A 19,276-nucleotide genomic window follows, 5' to 3' on the forward strand; every position below is an offset into this window, starting at 1 on the left:
TCCTAGCCATAAGTAATACTGCCGAACGTGGCTCAGACTCGGGCCACATGACATTGGCCGTGTCTGACTCTCAACCGAGTGCCCCGACTCTCAGCCGGAATCGGCCCAGATCCACTGTGCTAATTGGGTGGGTACTTTACCACGTCAAGCATAGAACTCCACATTATCCGTCTCTGGCAGACAGAGGGACACACACAGGGGCCATTTTCTGTGTTTGTAGTGTACTGCTTATTTAGCAGGTGGGCACAGATGGGTGAAAAATCCTATTCTGGCAGAATCAGTCCCCTATTGGGCTAAACCCTGGACATGCCTGTCATTGAGTTAGACAATGGACACAGTTATGACAAATGGTAAAGAGGCAGGTGCCCATAGTTACCCCTAGGTAAATAGACATAGCATCTCCCTGAACACTGAAAGATTATTCCCTTCTCAGTGTGTGTGTGTGTGTGTGTGTGTGTGTGTGTGTGTGCACAGGCTATGTGAGTTAAAGATGATTCCCTCCTCAGTGCTGAATTAATTTGCCTGGATTGTGAACTGTAAAATCAAGACATGTTTATTCGTTTTCTAAACACTCTATCCATCAAGTTCAATGGGGTTTATTTAAACATGTAGACCAGGATTTCTCAAACTTGGCCGTGGGGCCCCACCTGGGTGCACGTTTTGGTTTTTACCCTAGCACTACACAGCTGATTCAAATAATCTAAGCTTGATGATGAAGTGGTTATTTGAATCAGCTGTGTGGTGCTAGGTCAAAAACCAAAACATGCACGGGGGGCTAGGGCCGAGTTTTGGAAACCATAGTTTAGACTGCAACCTATGTATGAAACATCTCAGAGCAGGAGTGCTGATCTAGGATCAGTTATGGCTTTCAGATCATAATGAAATAGATTAAATATGACAGGGGGATCCTTACACTCAATCAATACTCCTACTCTGAGACGTTTGGAATACAGCCCCAGGACTCAGCCATTGACCACCACCACATATGTGCATACATTACCCTCGTGTGGTATTGTGAAGAACTGCAAGAGACATACCAAATAGCTCTCATGCTCTCAATAGCAACAGATATTGCTCATATTCTTCCTCTGATTTATTATAAACATCATAGACAATACATTTCCTAATGTTTCCTCGTGAATCAAAAAATTGAATCGGTCAACTGTGTACTGTGGCAGTTAGGTTATAGTCACAGGTGTTAACACTATGGGAAGGTTGAAACTCAGACAGTACAGTGAATGAGAGACTCATTCATACTAGGTCCTGGAGGCTTCTCGGGCGTGACATCACAGCTTGGCCTCAGAGACAGAGTCATGTCTGGGGTAGAGGCCAAGGGTCTTTTCCCAGGAGTCTTCTTGAGCATTGGCATGCTGCTTTGGGTACCCTCCCCACACAACATGATCACTGCAACACACACACACACACACAATCATTAGTTACTTTGCGAGTAAAGAATTGTTTATACATATCTTGGTTCCAGTGTGTATACTGTAGGTGTGAGCTTTGTGTGTGTACAGTGCCTTTCTGTCGTGTTTGAGGCACTGTGAAGTTGCTGGATCTGAAGTGGGGTGTGTAGGGCAGCTTAATGAAGTGTCCAGCATCAGGGTATTGTAGAATGGTCAGTAAGTGCTCATTACCCGCTGCACGCATCATCTGGGCTATCTGCAGGTCAGAGGTCACATTCAGCGTCAATCACAATTATTGATTTCGTAGGAAGCTTGTTTGTGTGTGTACTCACGTCCTTGACAGACTCCACTGTGGCCTAGTTCTGATCATCCTCCCTGACGACCAACATCAATGGACACTTTATCCTCACCATCTGTCAGAATTCACTCTAATGAGTAAACAAACCCACTGTGTGTGTTTTAACTTACATCCACCTTCTCTCCAAGATTGATTGGGATAGGCAGAATGATGTCTCTCCAGACCACACGGCCCTCTTCATCAAATCGGGTCTTATACCCGTCCCTGGCAAGAAAAACAATTATGTTTTTAGTCTATATTTCTTAATTTGGGCTGTATGTCACAAGCTTCAAAATCTCGATACTTTACAGCTTCACTTCGAACAAAGGTGTTTATTTTTCATTCACAAATGGTGGTTGTCACTCACTCGTTCATCTTCGTGAACACTTCGTGGATGAACTTGTTTACCGGCTAGACGTGACTCCCGCTTATACACGCACAGCATCTGGGCTGGAATACACACTAAACAAACTCATAAGCTTATACACATGGTCAGTCTTGGGACAATAAAGCTTTCTGAATCTGGATTCACACTATATACAGTGCTTTCGGAAAGTATTCAGATCACTTGACTTTTTCCACATTTTGTTAGGTTACAGCCGTGTTTTAAAATTGATTAAATAGTTTTTTCCCCCTCAAGAATCTACACACATTACCCCATAATCAAAAAGCAAAAACAGGCTAAGACATTTTTGATAATTTACTAAAAATAAAAACGGAAAAAAATCACATTTACGTAAGTATTCAGACCATTTACTCAGTACTTTGTTGAAGCACCTTTGGCAGTGATTACAGCCCCGTGTATTCTTGGGTATGATGCTACAACCTTGACACACCTGTATTTGGGGAGTTTCTCCATTCTTCTCTACAGATCCTCTCAAACTCTGTCAGGTTGGATGGGGAGAGTCGCTGCACAGCTATTTTCAGGTCTCTTCAGAGATGTTCGATGGAGTTCAAGTCCAGGCTCTGGCTGGGCCACTCAAGGACATTGAGACATGTGCCAAAACCACTCCTGCGTTGTCTTGGCTGTGTGCTTAGGGTTGTTGTCCTGTTGGAAGGTGAACCTTTGCCCCTGTCTGAGGTCCTAAGCGCTCTGTAGCAGGTTTTCATCAAGGATCTCTCTGTACTTTGTTCTGTTCATCTTTCCCTCAATCCTGACTAGTCTCCCAGTCCCTACCTCTGAAAAATGTCCCCACAGCATGATGCTGCCACCACCATGTGCCACGACTTCTTCCGAAGTCGGTTCCTCTCCTTGTTCGGGCAGTGTTCGGCGGTCGACATCTCCGGTCTTCTAGCCATCACCGATCCATTTTTCATGTTCCATTTGTTTTGTATGATTGTCACACCCACCTGGTTTCAATTCCCTAATTACATGTTGTATATATTCCCTCTGTTTCCCCCATGTCCTTGTTGGGAATTGTTTATTGTAAAGTACGTCTGCTTTATGTAACTGAGGTGATATGGGTTTTGTGCCCATGTATTTATTGTTATTTTTGTATGCCGGTAGTTATGTACATTAAACGGCTCCGGCTATTTACCAAGTCTGCTCTCCTGCGTTTGACTTCTATGCGACCAGTTACGCACCCTTGACACCATGCTTCACGGTAGGGATGTTGCCAGGTTTCCTCCAGACGTGACGTTTGTTAATCAGGCCAAAGAGTTCAATCTTGGTTTCATCAGACTAAAAAATCTTGTTTCTCTTGGCCCTTTGGAAAACTCCAAGCAGGCTGTCATGTGCCTTTTACTGAGGAGTGGCTTCCGTCTGGCCACTCTACCATAAAGGTCTGATTCGTGGAGTTCTGCAGAGATGGTTGTCCTTCTGGAAAATGCTCCCATCTCCACATAGGAACTCTAGAGCTCTGTCAGAGTGACCATCGGGTTCTTCCCTGACCAAGACCCTTCTCCCCCAATTGCTCAGTTTGGCTGGGCGGCTGGCTCCAGGAAGAGAATTGGGGCTCCAAACTTCCTCCATTTAAGAATGACAGAGGCCAGGTGTCCCGAGTGGCGCAAGGGTCTAAGGCATTGCAGTGCTTGCTGTGCCACTAGAGATCCTGGTTCGGGTCAAGACTGTCGCAGCCGGCTGCAACCAGGAGACCCATGCGGCGGCGCCCAATTGTCCCAGCATCATTTGGGTTAGGGGAGGGTTTGGCTGGCAGGGATGTTCTTGTCCCATCGTGCTCTAGCAACTCCTGTGGCGGGCTGGGTGCAATGCATGCTGACACAGTTGCCAGGTACACAGTGTTTCCTCCAACACAATGGTGCTTTGGGTTAAGTGGGTGTTGTGCCAAGAAGCAGTGAGACTTGGCTAGGTTATGTTTCAGAGGACGCACAACTTTCAACCTTCACCTCTCCCCAGTCTGTACAGGAGTTGAGCGATGAGACAAGACTGTAACTACCAATTGGATACCATGAAAAAGGGGTAAAAGTTTTTTTTTAAAGAAAGAATGATGGCCACTGTGTTCTTGGGGACCTCCAATGCTGCATACATTTTTTGGTAACCTTCCCCAGATCTGTGCCTCAACACAATCCTGTCTCGTAGCTCTACGGATAATTCCTTCAACCTCATGTCTTGGTTATTCCTCTGAAATGCACTATCAACTGTTGGACCTTACATAGACAGGTGTGTGCCTTTCCAAAAAATTTCCAATCAATTGAATTTACCACAGGTGGACTCCAAGTTGTAGAAACATCTCAAGGATGATCAATGGAAACAGGATGCACTAGAGCTCAAATTCGAATCGCATAGCAAAGGATCTACAAACGTATGTATATAAGATTTCTGTTTTTCATTTTTTGTAAAATTGCAAAACATTCTTAACCTCTTTTCGTTTTGTCATTATGGGGTATTGTGTGTAGATTGCTGAGGATTTTTCATTTTCATTTTTATTATTCAGACTGTACAGGCAGATATAACTTTTACATTTAAACAGGATTTGAACAATACATTATCATAAAGAATGTCCATTCCAAAAACCAGGCATCTGGCATCTAGGGTGTATAAATTCTTAAACTAAAAAACAAAGGGACTATACCTTTTTGTCTCTATTTCATCAAGCAGTAGAAGATGGACTACACACAAATGCAGCCGTTATCTTGCTGGCAATTAACCTCCCATAATATACACCAAATGCTTCCATGCTCATGTCACTAACTCTCATTGCTAAAAGGGTAATTTTAAGGCACTGGAAAGAGAAGCAGTCACCCTCATTTGGAGAATGGATCAAACTGTCAATGACCAATGTCAAATTTGAGAACTATTGCAAATGGAAAGTTAAAGGAATATGAAAAAATATGGGCCAAGTTTGAAGTTACTGTCTTGGAGTGAATGAAAACAGGGGAAAATATTATATTTATAAGATGTAATTAATACTAATCATGTATATTGATACAACATTTTTGATACATATTATTGATTAGTATAATGATTTTTTATTTTATACAAATAATGTGCATAATGAGAAACTGCTGGCAATTTTATCATGACTCCATCTTTACCATTATTCACAATATGAATTACCTATTTATTTCTTGTTTGTTGCAGAAGTCCCATATACGCAAAAATTGTATTTACACGGAACAAAAACTGCCGACTGCCGAGTATTGAAGCGTGTGGCACGTAAAAATCCTCTGTCCTCAGTTGCAACACTCACTACCGAGTTCCAAGCTGCCTCTGGAAGCAACGTCAGCACAATAACTGTTCTTAGGGAGCTTCCTGAAATCGGTTTCCATGGCCGATTGTCCAGGCCTCCAGAGAATTCACTCTATCGCCTGCTATATGGAAGGGACATGCTGCAGTTAACTGACGTAAACAATGCAATTGTATAGAACATTATTGCATTTTTTTTTTTTACTTTGTGTTTTTCTTTTGTTGTTTTTGTATTATGTACTTTGAGGTCACTGAAACTCCACCTGATGTGGTGGAAGTTGTCAAACCAGATCAGAACGCCTTCAAAGACCACCTTCAGGCACGGACTGAGAAGCATGTGGAGGTTTTTAACCCGGTAAAAATGATTGTCGCTGTTAATTTATTTTCTGGCCTTCCAAGAGATATATAAGAGATGTATTTGTAATAATATGACATATAATTGCGTTTATTTCTATCAAGGTGAGGCTGAACATTGACAGGGCACATGAGAAGGAGAACCACCTGAGAAGAATCAAGGGAACCAAATGCGTCGACATCTGGGTGAATGACTTAGCTTGGAAGAAGGACGAAAGGAAGGAGAGACCCCGGAAAGCTTGGTGCTCTATCGCTCCTAGCTGGGGTCAACATCTGTTAAGGTGAATATAAAAATCTCAGATATCCATTTGCAGCCTCGTGGTTGGCGGCATCACCATGCTCTCTACAGTACCAACACTGACCCAGGGGTTTCTCCAAATAGTTAATCTCAAGACTAACCACTGGGTCACGTTAAGTAACCGCCACTTCCTGGTAGGTACTGTTAAGGTGTATGACTCCAGTGGTCATGACACCACCCTGGAGTTACTCTCACAACTCATCTCTATCTTTTCCAAGGAACATCCCTTACCAACCCCACTGACATCAAAGATTAGACAGGTATCCTTTCATTTCTGTCTGCCATCAAATCAAATCAAATCAAATTTTATTTGTCACATACACATGGTTAGCAGATGTTAATACGAGTGTAGCGAAATGCTTGTGCTTCTAGTTCCGACAATGCAGTAATAACCAACAAGTAATCTAACTAACAATTCCTAAACTACTGTCTCATACACAGTGTAAGGGGATAAAGAATATGTGCATAAGGATATATGAATGAGTGATGGTACAGAGCAGCATAGGCAAGATACAGTAGATGGTATCGAGTACAGTATATACATATGAGATGAGTATGTAAACAAAGTGGCATAGTTAAAGTGGCTAGTGATACATGTATTACATAAGGATGCAGTCGATTATATAGTGTACAGTATATACGTATGCATATGAGATGAATAATGTAGGGTAAGTAACATTATATAAGGTAGCATTGTTTAAAGTGGCTAGTGATATATTTACATAATTTCCCATCAATTCCCATTATTAAAAGTGGCTGGAGTTGAGTCAGTGTCAGTGTGTTGGCCTCAATGAGATCTGATGAATAGCTGTTTTTCAGTCTCTCGGTCCGAGCTTTGATGCACCTGTACTGACCTCGCCTTCTGGATGATAGCGGGGTGAACAGGCAGTGGCTCGGGTGGTTGATGTCCATGATGATCTTTATGGCCTTCCTGTAACATCGGGTGGTGTAGGTGTCCTGGAGGGCAGGTAGTTTGCCCCCGGTGATGCGTTGTGCAGACCTCACTACCCTCTGGAGAGCCTTACGGTTGAGGGCGGAGCAGTTGCCGTACCATGCGGTGATACAGCCCGCCAGGATGCTCTCGATTGTGCATCTGTAGAAGTTTGTGAGTGCTTTTGGTGACAAGACAAATTTCTTCAGCCTCCTGAGGTTGAAGAGGCGCTGCTGCGCCTTCTTCACGATGCTGTCTGTGTGAGTGGACCAATTCAGTTTGTCTGTGATGTGTATGCCGAGGAACTTAAAACTTGCTACCCTCTCCACTACTGTTCCATCGATGTGGATAGGGGGTGTTCCCTCTGCTGTTTCCTGAAGGCCACAATCATCTCCTTAGTTTTGTTGACGTTGAGTGTGAGGTTATTTTCCTGACACCACACTCCGAGGGCCCTCACCTCCTCCCTGTAGGCCGTCTCGTCGTTGTTGGTAATCAAGCCTACCACTGTTGTGTCGTCCGCAAACTTGATGATTGAGTTGGAGGCGTGCGTGGCCACGCAGTCGTGGGTGAACAGGGAGTACAGGAGAGGGCTCAGAACGCACCCTTGTGGGGCCCCAGTGTTGAGGATCAGCGGGGAGGAGATGTTGTTACCTACCCTCACCACCTGGGGGCGGCCCGTCAGGAAGTCCAGTATCCAGTTGCACAGGGCGGGGTCGAGACCCAGGGTCTCGAGCTTGATGACGAGCTTGGAGGGTACTATGCTGTTGAATGCCGAGCTGTAGTCGATGAACAGCATTCTCACATAGGTATTCCTCTTGTCCAGATGGGTTAGGGCAGTGTGCAGTGTGGTTGAGATTGCATCGTCTGAAGACGATTAACATTATTGCACATCTAATCAAACATTTAAATTAAATCATTCAATAACTGTATTTTTACATACGTGATAATCATTTAACCTGTGTTTGCTTGTTTACGTCTGTCTCCTAACCTGTTCCGTTTACTCTGCTCCTGTTCTCCAAGACCTAGGGGTTCTGTCCAACACACAGACATGGATGCACCTGATGTCCTCCATTACCAACCACCCTCCAACTTTTCATTACATCAGCTACTGTTATTATCAAGTTGTTATTATCTGCTCAGAAAGAGAAAGACAACTATCATACTGGGCACATAATGTGAGCTGCACAGGTTAGCTAAAAACACTAGCACTGTAAACACTCAGAACAAAGGGGGCAGCAGAACCTGGACTTTGCAGTTTCCCTCTTAAAACAAGTGACAGGCAGACATCCACACAATATCTACACAGTAATGGTGGCTGCAATATCAACTAGCCAAATCATTTTTGCATTGAGGTGATAGGCCTGTTTGAGCTAAATCGACAAATGAAATTGATCAACTATACAGACACTTAAACTAACACGTAATGTGTAACACGTGTAGACGTTTTGAGGGCGTTCATGGTAAGATCCTTCATAATAAACTTACACGCAAACACCACGTGAACACTACGTCTACATGACGTGTAAGTGTCACTTGAACGTGTCAGCAGTTTGCCGCCTTAGAAAGAAACTTGTCTCCATTGGCTGTCCACGTTAATTAATGGTGTTATTTTAAGGCACTACGAAGACGTGATATTTATACTTATTTCCCTCACTAACTTTAAACATCAGCTAACTGATCACTGCAGTTGTACATAATCCATCTGTAAATAGCCCACCCGATCTACCTATCTCATCCACAAATAGTTTTTATTTGCACACACTATATGTAGACTTTATTTTCTTCTATTGTGTTATTGTCTGTACGCTTGTTTATTCCATGTGTAACTGTTGTTGTTTTTGTCGCACTGTTTTGCTTTATCTTGGCCAGGTCACAGTTGTAAATGAGAACTTGTTCTCAACTAGCTTACCTGGTTAAATAAAGGTGAAACAAAAATAAAACAGTGGGTGACTTGGCGAGCGGTATCAGTAGCTTCACGAGGCTTAATTACATTTACATTTTACATTTAAGTCATTTAGCAGACGCTCTTATCCAGAGCGACTTACAAATTGGTGAATTCACCTTCTGACATCCAGTGGAACAGCCACTTTACAATAGTATAATTCTGGCATGAATCACCCCCAATACACGTACACTGATCGCCCACTACCCGCTCCGTCATCAGCTACGTTAACAATGTGGGTCGACACACAAGTTAACTTCGCTATTTTAGTACATACATTACACACTTTATTCATACCTCCCATCAGTAACAGTTTGTTATGGTATAAAGAATATACAGACAAGAGTTTAAGACATGTTTAATTTAAGCAACGTTTGTTGTACTTATCAATGTCATGGATGAGCGCACTGTTCGTTTGTTTCTGTTTCCAGGTATGCTGGGATTAGGACCAGAGCTACTGCAATCTGTCTGGTTTTGTAGTGCCTGTCCCGAATGGCTCGTTCATGGGAATGATGGGTTTTGTAAATATGTTATATTGTATCATGATAAATGAATTGCAATGTGCAAATATATAATTCATGATATGTTTACCAGAGTGAAAAATATAGGCTTGGATGTTGGTAATTGCTTAATAAATTAGTGTTTGGTATGTTCTGATGGAAGGGGCTTCCCATACAAAAGGAGCCTCTCTATTAGTTCAGGGGGGGACATTTTTATTGAGCTGTTGATGCATTGTTTATTATTATTTTTTTATAATTATTTTTTTCTTCTATTTAAACTGTCCCATAAAGTATACTTTTGGTGGCAGTACTGGTTTTCTTCTGGAATCACTATGTAAATAAACACCCTTGCACAGAAGTACTTTTGCGGCTTTCGCCATCGTTTTCTTTGATGTAGTTTAGGTTTTTCAGTTTATCCTTCTGGCCTACTCTACGCCATAGCGGGTCTCTCATGTCGGGGGAGGATTCACAAGGTATTCTAAGGTGGGGCAATGGCCTTGTCTTTACTCAGATAGGGTTACATCTCTTTTCCATTCATAATAAGACAAAAGTTGGTATTGCTATTTCCTACCAACAGACTAGCCTACTTATTGGGGCATTACTAACATAGTCAGTGACCATTTATTCGCATACCAGAGCTGAGCAAGTTTGACTCTTTTGGCTTCATGCATTTAGTAAGGTCCGACATAACTGAATCTCCCATTATTTTGGGTACTTTTTTATTTAGTTTTCTATATGTAACTTAATGTATTTTCTGTCGAAACTGTATTTTGAAGGCATTCTCGCCTCAATGTTTAAGTACAGCAGAGATCATCAACTAGATAGAGATGACATTGGGGCGTTACCAGTTGGCGGGTCCCTGCAGTACAGTGCGTGCTGGTAAATAACATGGATTTAGGTGTTCTCACATTATATGGAGCAGAGGCAGGCATGCTAGTATCTGACTGAAATGTATCCCACTGACTTCATCTGACGTGGGAGATAAGACAACTGGGTGACAGGTTCTCTTCTTGCTCTAGAGATTTTGCACTGTTTCTCCAAGTATGTTCTGTTATGAGCAATGCGCATTCTATCGAATCCTGTAGCCAGTCAGTAGTTACATACCAGTGGTTGACCTTGTTCCGGTAGGTCTGCAGAGACGCAACATACATATGTGACCCCTTTGGGGTGTTGGTGGCAGGTTCCATGTGTTAATTCTTAGGATATTGTTTGGAAATGGCTTGTATCCTTCCAGGACCCTCTGAGTTGAAGTCAATTAGTGAACAGGTGAGAAGAAACCTGTATGATGATGCCTCATTGGCAGCCTCATTTGATGGTGATTGACACCCACACAGGAAGCAATCAGTCTGATCTGTCACTGGTCTGATCAGATTACGTGGGCTTCTCTCTTTTGTACTCTTGTAATAGGTTGTACAGGTTGTTAGTAATTAGTTTTCTATCAGCTCTCAATGTCCTTGGAAGATGATAAATAGGTTGTTGTTGAAGATGAGAATGTGTTTTATGTCAACTCTATATAAGCTGTGTACTATATGTGATATGATAGGTACTGTTTGTTCTCAGGAGAGGATGAAGAGCATCTGTGGGACTGGGAAGCCAAAGGCAGCACTGGATCTGATTAGCCCTCCTCTTCTTTGACCTTTCAAGCTGTATCACAACTAGCCGTGATTGGAAGTCCCATAGGGCGGCGCACAATTGGTCCAGCGTCGTCCAGGTTTGGCCGGTGTAGGCCGTCATTGTAAATAAGAATTTGTTCCTAACTGGCTTGCCTAGTTAAGTCAGTTGTCCTAAAGTTTCCTAGAGACGTGCAGATGAAAACCTCTCTCTCGCACACGCGTACACGTACACACACACACACACACACACACACACACACACACACACACACACACACACACACACACAATCCCCAATATGTCTACCATGGGTGACTCTTACCTAATATCCACTCTACTGTATGCTCTACTATATGCTCTACTATATGCTCTACTGTATGCTCTACTATATGCTCTACTGTATGCTCTACTGCCAAAAGCTCCAGCTTCTTATAAGACAGAAAATAGTTTACTAAATATGTCATATATAAGTCATTTCTGTTATCTAAGATTTCACTAAATCTTCCTTCCTTCATATACCCTGTAAGACTACCTTTAAACTCCTATCACTAATATATAATCTATAGCCCTGTAATAACAAGAACAACCCCCGTAATAACACTAATGTCACTAATCTAGAGCCCTCTTAGCCGCATGTGCACACGTGGGTCTTTGTTTTTTTTTCACGTCTGCTCAATGGATCCACTGCCTGTCTGTGTTAAAGATCCTTATGCATAACACTGTTACACTCTTTGCTCTCCCCTCATTACAGGAGGCTGATGGGATATTAACAGGGTTAGTAAGTTATATAAGGTGTGCCCAGTGTATGCTGTAAGTGCCCTCCCCCTATGTTCAATGTTTTTTTAAAGGTATTTGCTTTGTCCATAGCTTGTTCCTAATCAATGCAATGCCAGGTACTGACTGATTTATAGGGCCTCCTTATCCAAAACAACAATAACTGAGGGAAGAAGAAACGGAGGAAAAGAGAAAAAAACCCAGTCTGGAATGGTAACAAAAAAAGGCAATCTGTAGAGAGAAGGGGGAAAAGGGTTAGAGCAAAAGAGAGAGCGAGAGAGATTGATAGACCTATACAATACGGACTGGGTGCATATAGTATAGTTTAGATATATGCCACTTTGGTCCTAGGCAGGATGTGACTCCACCCTAACGTCTATACAATGAAAGTGTTTCCTTTTTAAAGTCTTGGGGCCATTATTCGATCTCCACTGCCGTCTACACTTCCTGCCTCCAAAACAATGTACTTACTCTTCCTGTCCTGTTCTGTTTGGCCTCCTAGTGGGATGTAGCGTCCATTCCCAGGAGACCACCCGCCTGCCTGGCCGCTGTACACCCTCGACCCCAGGTGACTGGGTTAGCCTCTCTATATCTCTCTCGCTCTCTCTGATAAGCGTTTATGAGCATGAATTAATTTCAAGCACAGATTCAACCACAAAGAGCAGGGAGGTTTTTCAATGCTCGCAAAGAAGGGCACCGATTGGTATGAATAATACAACAATTTAAAAATAGAGCAGACAGTGAATATCTATTTGAGCATGGTGAAGTTATTAATTAGGCTTTAGATGCTGTATCACTAAACACACCCAGTCACTACAAAGATACAGGTGTGAGTCCTAACTCAGTTGCCCGGAGAGGAAGGAAACTGCTCAGGGATTTCACCATGAGGCCAATGGTGATTTTAAAACATGGTTGTGATATGAGAAAACTGAAAATGGATCAACAACATTGTAGTTACCCCACAATACTATGGTGAATGATAGAGTGACAAGAAGGAAACCTGGGGGAGGGACGAGCCACAGCAGGGTTCCCCAACTGGCACTGGCCAACTTAGCCCGGGAGGTAAATGTGATTTTTAAAACTTTGCACTTCCCCCCTCAAGTTTTTTATTTAAATAACTAGCTTTGTGGAATTTTCATTCTTATACATAAAAAACTGTAAAAACACCAGGATATCAGCTCCAAGTGATTTGAATTTAGGAAATATGTTACCAAGTATTCCCACTTATAGTGGAGAGAAACGTGACAGTATAGAAATAATAATAATTAATAATAATGGATTGGATTTATATAGCGCTTTTCTATCAACTGGGGTACTTAAAGCTCTTTACATAGGTGGGGGAAGTTCACCTCATCCACCACCAATGTGTAGCACCCACCTCAGTGATGCACAGCGACAACTTTTGTACCAGAACGCTCAGCACACATCAGCTATCAGGTGGAGAGGTGAGGAGTGATATATGCCAATAAGGAATGAGGGGGATGATTAGGTGGCAATGATGGAATGTGGCCAGGTTGGGAATTTTAGCCATGTCACAGGGATAAACACTTCCAATCTTACAATAAGTGCCATGGGATTTTGAATGACCAAAGAGAGTCAGGACACTTGTTTTAATGTCCGATCCGAAAGACGGGCACCCTACGCAGATCTCCAAATGTAATCAAGGTTTGAAATTATGTTTTAGTCAAATATTATATCTGTTTAGGCTTCTTGTGGTCAAGTTGCCGTCTAAAAATATTTGTTTTATTATGTTCCGGCCCTCTCGACCATCCCCTCTAGAAAAAATGTACCTCTGCTGAATCTAGTTGATGATCCCTGCTGTACAGAATAAAAAATATTCCTAAACATGTGTCCTGTTTGCAACAAGGCACTTAACTAATACAGCAAAGAATGTGGTAAAGAATTGAACTTCTTTTCCTGCATATGAAGTGTTATGTTTGGGGCAAATCCAATACAACACATCACTGAGTACCACTCTTCATATTCTCAAGCGTGGTGGTGGCTGTATCCCGCTATGTGCATGCTTGTCATCGGTAAGGGCTAGGGAGATTTTAGGGGGATAAAAAGAAAAGGGAATACAGCTAAGCACAGGCAAAATCCTAGAGGAAAACCTGGTTTAGTCTTTCCAACAGACACTGGGAGACAAATTCACATTTCAGGAGGACAATGACCTCAAACACAAGGCCAAATATACACTGGAGTTGCTTACTAAGACAACATTGAATGTTCCCGAGTGGCCTAGTTACAGTTTTGACTTAAATTGGCTTGGAAATCTACGGCAAGACTTGAAAATGGCTTTCTAGCAATGATCAACAACCAACTTGACAGCACTTGAATAATTTTTTGAAAGAATAATGGGAAATATTGTACAATCCAGCTGTGCAAGGCTCTTACAGACTTACCCCAAAAGACTCTTAGTTGTAATCGCTGTTTCTAACATGTATTGTCACTGGTGATGAATACTTATCTAATCAATTTTTATGTATCTTCAATTAGAATTTAATTAGAATTTATCTTCTACTTTTACATTACAGAGAATGTGTGTAGACTGTTGACCAAAAATTACAATTAAATAAATTTGAATCCCTCTTTGTAACACAGCAAAATCTTCATAAACGTAAGCAAAAAATCTGTATACCGTAATTTCCGGACTATAAACCGCTACTTTATTCCCACACTTTGAACCTCGCGGTTTATACAATGACACGGCTAATTTATGGATTTTTCCCGCTTTCACAAGATTCATGCCGCCAAAAAACTGAACACCGTCACATAATGTGACGTAAATCGAGCGCGCTCAAACTTCCCATCATTCTGATTACTGTAGTAATTTTGTCACCCTCATCATGGCAAAGACACGGAGAAATGCATATGATGCAGTTTTCAAGTTGAAGGCGATCGATCTGGCTGCTTTGAAAAGGAAATAGAGCTGCTGCATGGGAGCTTGACCTTAATGAGTCGATTAAAAGACTTTGTAAACAGCAGCGTGAGGAACTGACTCAGTGCAAAAATACAACAAACCTTTCAGAGGGAAGAAAAGCAGATGGCCCAAAGTATTTGCAGCCACTCGGCATCAGTGTAAATCGTGCATTTAAGGTGGCGCTCCGTGTTCAGTGGGAGGCTTGGATAACAAGTGGGGAGAAATCCTTCACTAAAACGGGCCGCATGCGAAGAGCAACTTATGGTCAAGTCTGCCAGTGGGTCCTGACAGCGTGGAGCATTGTCAAAAAATCCACTATCATCAACGGGTTTCGAAAAGCTGGACTGCTGCGTGTTGAAGGGGCAGCATGAGCTCAGCGGGGTATTTGCCTCCGGATGAAAGTGACGAGAGCGACAATGAAAACGATCCAACATCGGATGAAGCAATTCTGAGGCTATTCAACTCCGACACCGAAGGAGATGACTTCAGTGGTTTCAGTGCACAGGAGGAGGAAGATAGTGACCAATGACATTCTTGGTAGGCTACTGTTTTAATTTTTGTTACAAGCCGTGTTTCGTTAAAGCCTATTTATTTTTGTTATACAAGCCGTGTTTCGTTAAAGCCTATTTATTTTTGTTACAAGCCATGTTTCGTTTAAAGGCTGTGTAAAGTACATTTGTTTCAATGTACCGGTAGGCACCTGCGGCTTATAGACATGTGTGGCTTATTTATGTACAAAATACATATTATATTTTTTAATAATTCAGTGGGTGCGGTTTATATTGAGGTACGCTTAATAGTCCAGCAATTACGGTAAATGAATAAAATCAATACTGAGCTCAAAAAAATGGGAAATTATTTTATACTATTGCTCAGATAAATAAATATAGTTTAACAAGCAATACCAAGAATCTAAAAAGATAGAGGTCAAAATTATTGGCACGCCCATTTTCAAAACTCTAGCACCCTCCAGTTGCGAGGATAACGACACTGAGACTTTTTCTAAAATGTTTTATAAGTTTGAAGAGCACGTTGGGAGGGATGTTAGCCCTTTCCTCCATGCAGAATCTTTCCAGATCCTTGATATCCTCCGTCTGCTCTTATTGACCAAACAGGCCCCCATTAACATGGATGGGGCTGTAGTGGAGTGGGTTGAGAGTTTCAAGTTCCTTGGTGTCCACATCACCTACAAACTATCATGGTCTAAGCACACCAAGATAGTCATGAAGAGGGCACGACAAAACCTTTTCCCCCTCAAGAGACTGAGAAGATTTGGCATGGGTCCCCACATCCTCAAAAGGTTCTACAGCTGCACCATTGAGAGCATCCCGACTGGTTGCATCACCGCCTGGTATTGCAACTGCTCGGCATCTGACCGTATGGCACTACAGAGGATAGTGTGAAGGGCCCAGTACATCACTGGGGCCAAGCTTCCTGCCATCCAGGATCTATATAATAGGCAGTGTCAGAGGAAAGCCCATAACATTGTCAGACTCCAGGAACCCAAGTTATAGACTGTTTTCTCTACTACCGCACGGCAAGCAGTATCGGAGCGCCAAGTTTAGGACCAAACGGCTTCTACCCCAAGCCATAAGACCACTGAACAATTCATAAAATCGCCACCGGACAATTTGACAATTTACATTGCCCCCCGCTACCTTTTGTACACTGCTGCTACTCGCTGTTTTTCTGTTACCTATGCACTTCATCCCCACCTACATGTACAGATTATCTCAGCTAGCCCGCACACTGACTCGGTACCGGTGTCCCCTGTATATAGCCTTGTTATTGTTATTGTGTTACTTTTATTATCACTTTTTATTTTTGTCGTCTTGGTAAATATTTTCTTCTTCTTGAGCTGCACTGTTGGTTAAGGGCTTTTAAGTAAGCATTTCACGGTAAAGTCTACACTTGTTGTATTCGGCGCAATAGACAAATAACGTTTGATTTGATTCGATTGGACTTTTACAGCACCAGTCAAAAGTTTGGACACCTACTAATTTCAGTTTTTTTTTTTACTTTTACTATTTTATACACTGTAGAATAATAGTGAAGACATCAAAACTATGAAATAACACAGAATCATGCAGTAACCAAAAAAGTGTTAAACAAATCAAAATATGTTTTATATTTGAGATTCTTCAAAGTAGTCACCCTTTGCCTTGATTACAGCTTTGCATACTCTTGGCAACCAGCTTCATGAGGTAGTCACCTGGAATGCATTTCAATTAACAGGTGAACCTTGTTAAAAGTTATTTTGTGGAATTTCTTTCCTTCTTAATGTGTTTGAGCCAATAAGTTATGTTGTGAAAAGGTAGGGGTGGTATACAGAAGAAAGCCCTATTTGGTGAAATACCAAGTCCATATTATGGCAAGCACAGCTCAAATAAGCAAAGAGAAACGACAGTCCATCATTACTCTAAGACATGAAGGTCAGTCAATCCGGATCATTTCAAGAACTTTGAATGGTTCTTCAAGTGCAGTCGCAAAAACATCAAGCGTAATGATGAAACTGGCTCTCATGAGGACCGCCACAGGATTGGACGACCCAGAGTTACCTCTGCTGCAGAGGACAACTTCATTAGAGTTACCAGCTTCAGATTGCAGCCCAAATAAATGCTTCACAGAGCTCAAGTAACAGACACATCTCAACATCAACTATTCAGAAGAGACTACGTGAATCAGGCCTTCATGGTCAAATTGCTGCAAAGAAACCATTACTAAAGGAAACCAACAAGAAGAATAGACTTGCTTGGGCAAGAAACACGAACAATGGACATTAGACCGGTGGAAATCTGTCCTTTGGTCTGATGAGTCCAAATTTGAGATTTTTGGTTCCAACCGGTGGTGTCTTTGTGAGAAGCAGAGAAGGTGATCGGATGATCTCTGCATGTGTGGTTTCCCACGTGAAGCAGGGAGGACGAAGTGTGATGGTGTGGAGGAGCTTTTCTGGTGACACTGTCTGGGATTTATTTAGAAAGCAAGGCACATTTTTTAAAACTCTGTTTATTAAGTTTTACACACACACACACACACACACAGACAAGACAACACAAAGCAATATAAATAATATACTGAACTAGAAAAAATACAAATAATACATAAAAAATGTTTTTGCTTTAAAGATACCATACTTTAGACAAGTTAAACACACCAGGCAGAAGGCTACAGAGGTTAAAGGGCAATCTATAGTACAGGGACAGAGCAAACACCTCACCATTGTTGCTGTAAACAGTCAAGGGATAGGGGTGGAGAAATGCAACCACTCACAGACAGTCACGGCCACAGACCGACCTTCCACTGGACCAAAAATAAAAAGTTTACAATGCTTTAAAATAAAAAAATGAATAATAATAATTTTATGTTGGCGTGAACAAAATGTAAAAATAAAAATACCTGGGAAAAACAAGCTCACACTTCAGTCTCTGCCCGGGCAAGATGAACAAGGCATCCGCAGGTCACAATCAATAAACACATCAACCTTAATGCCCCCCCAGACAAAACACAAAGAAAAGCTCATCCAACCCTTAACCTCTCTGGCCCACCCGGGACGCAACCGCACCCCCTGCCAACAATAAATGCAAATGCACTACGCCAAATGCTAATAGCACTCGTTAAAACTCAAACGTTCATTAAAATTCACATACAGGGTAGTCAATTCAAGCAACACTCGTTGTGAATCTATCCAACGAGTCAGATTTGTAAAATGCTTTTCGGCGAAAGCATGAGTAGCTATTATCTGATAGCAGGCAACACGCCGAAATACCAGAAGGGCACGTAAACAAAGGAATTAGCGTAGCCTGCGCTACACAAAACGCAGAAATAAAATATAAAACATTCATTACCTTTGACGAGATTCTTTGTTGGCACTCCTATATGTCCCATAAACATCACAATTGGGTATTTTTTTTTTGATTAAATCGGTCCTTGTGTACCCAAAATGTCAATTTATGAACACTGTCAGATCCAGTAAAAACACATTTTTTAAACGCAACGTTATTTTTTAAAATTAAAAAAGTTGCCTATAAACTTTGACAAAACACTTCAAACTACTTCTGTAAATCCAACTTTAGGTATTACTAAACGTTAATAAACGATCAAATTGATCACAGAGCGATCTGTATTCAATAAGCACGAGTTTGGGTAACGTAACTAACTTTTCCGGTTCCATTGTTTACATCTGTGGACTTGACAACCGGATTTGGCTATTACTCAGATGACCAGGGATTTAGTTGAATCACAATCACAACACTGGCGACATCGTGTGGAAGCTGTAGGAACTGTAATCTCACACTTAATTATTTTTCCTTCCAATAGACAATACTTGGGCTGGCGGTTTCTTCGTCGATTTAGTGACCAGGTTTTCTGGCGATTTTGACCACGGAACTCATTCTGTTATAGTCACAGACACCATTGAACCAGTTCTAGAAACTTCAGAGTGTTTTCTATGCACACATACTAATCATATGCATATACTATATTCCTGGCATGAGTAGCAGGACGTTGAAATGTTGCGCGATTTTTAACAGAATGTTGAAAAAAGTAGCCCGATCTC

Source organism: Oncorhynchus masou, chromosome 27, assembly GCF_036934945.1.
Source record: "Oncorhynchus masou masou isolate Uvic2021 chromosome 27, UVic_Omas_1.1, whole genome shotgun sequence".
In the NCBI taxonomy this organism is placed as follows: domain Eukaryota; kingdom Metazoa; phylum Chordata; class Actinopteri; order Salmoniformes; family Salmonidae; genus Oncorhynchus; species Oncorhynchus masou.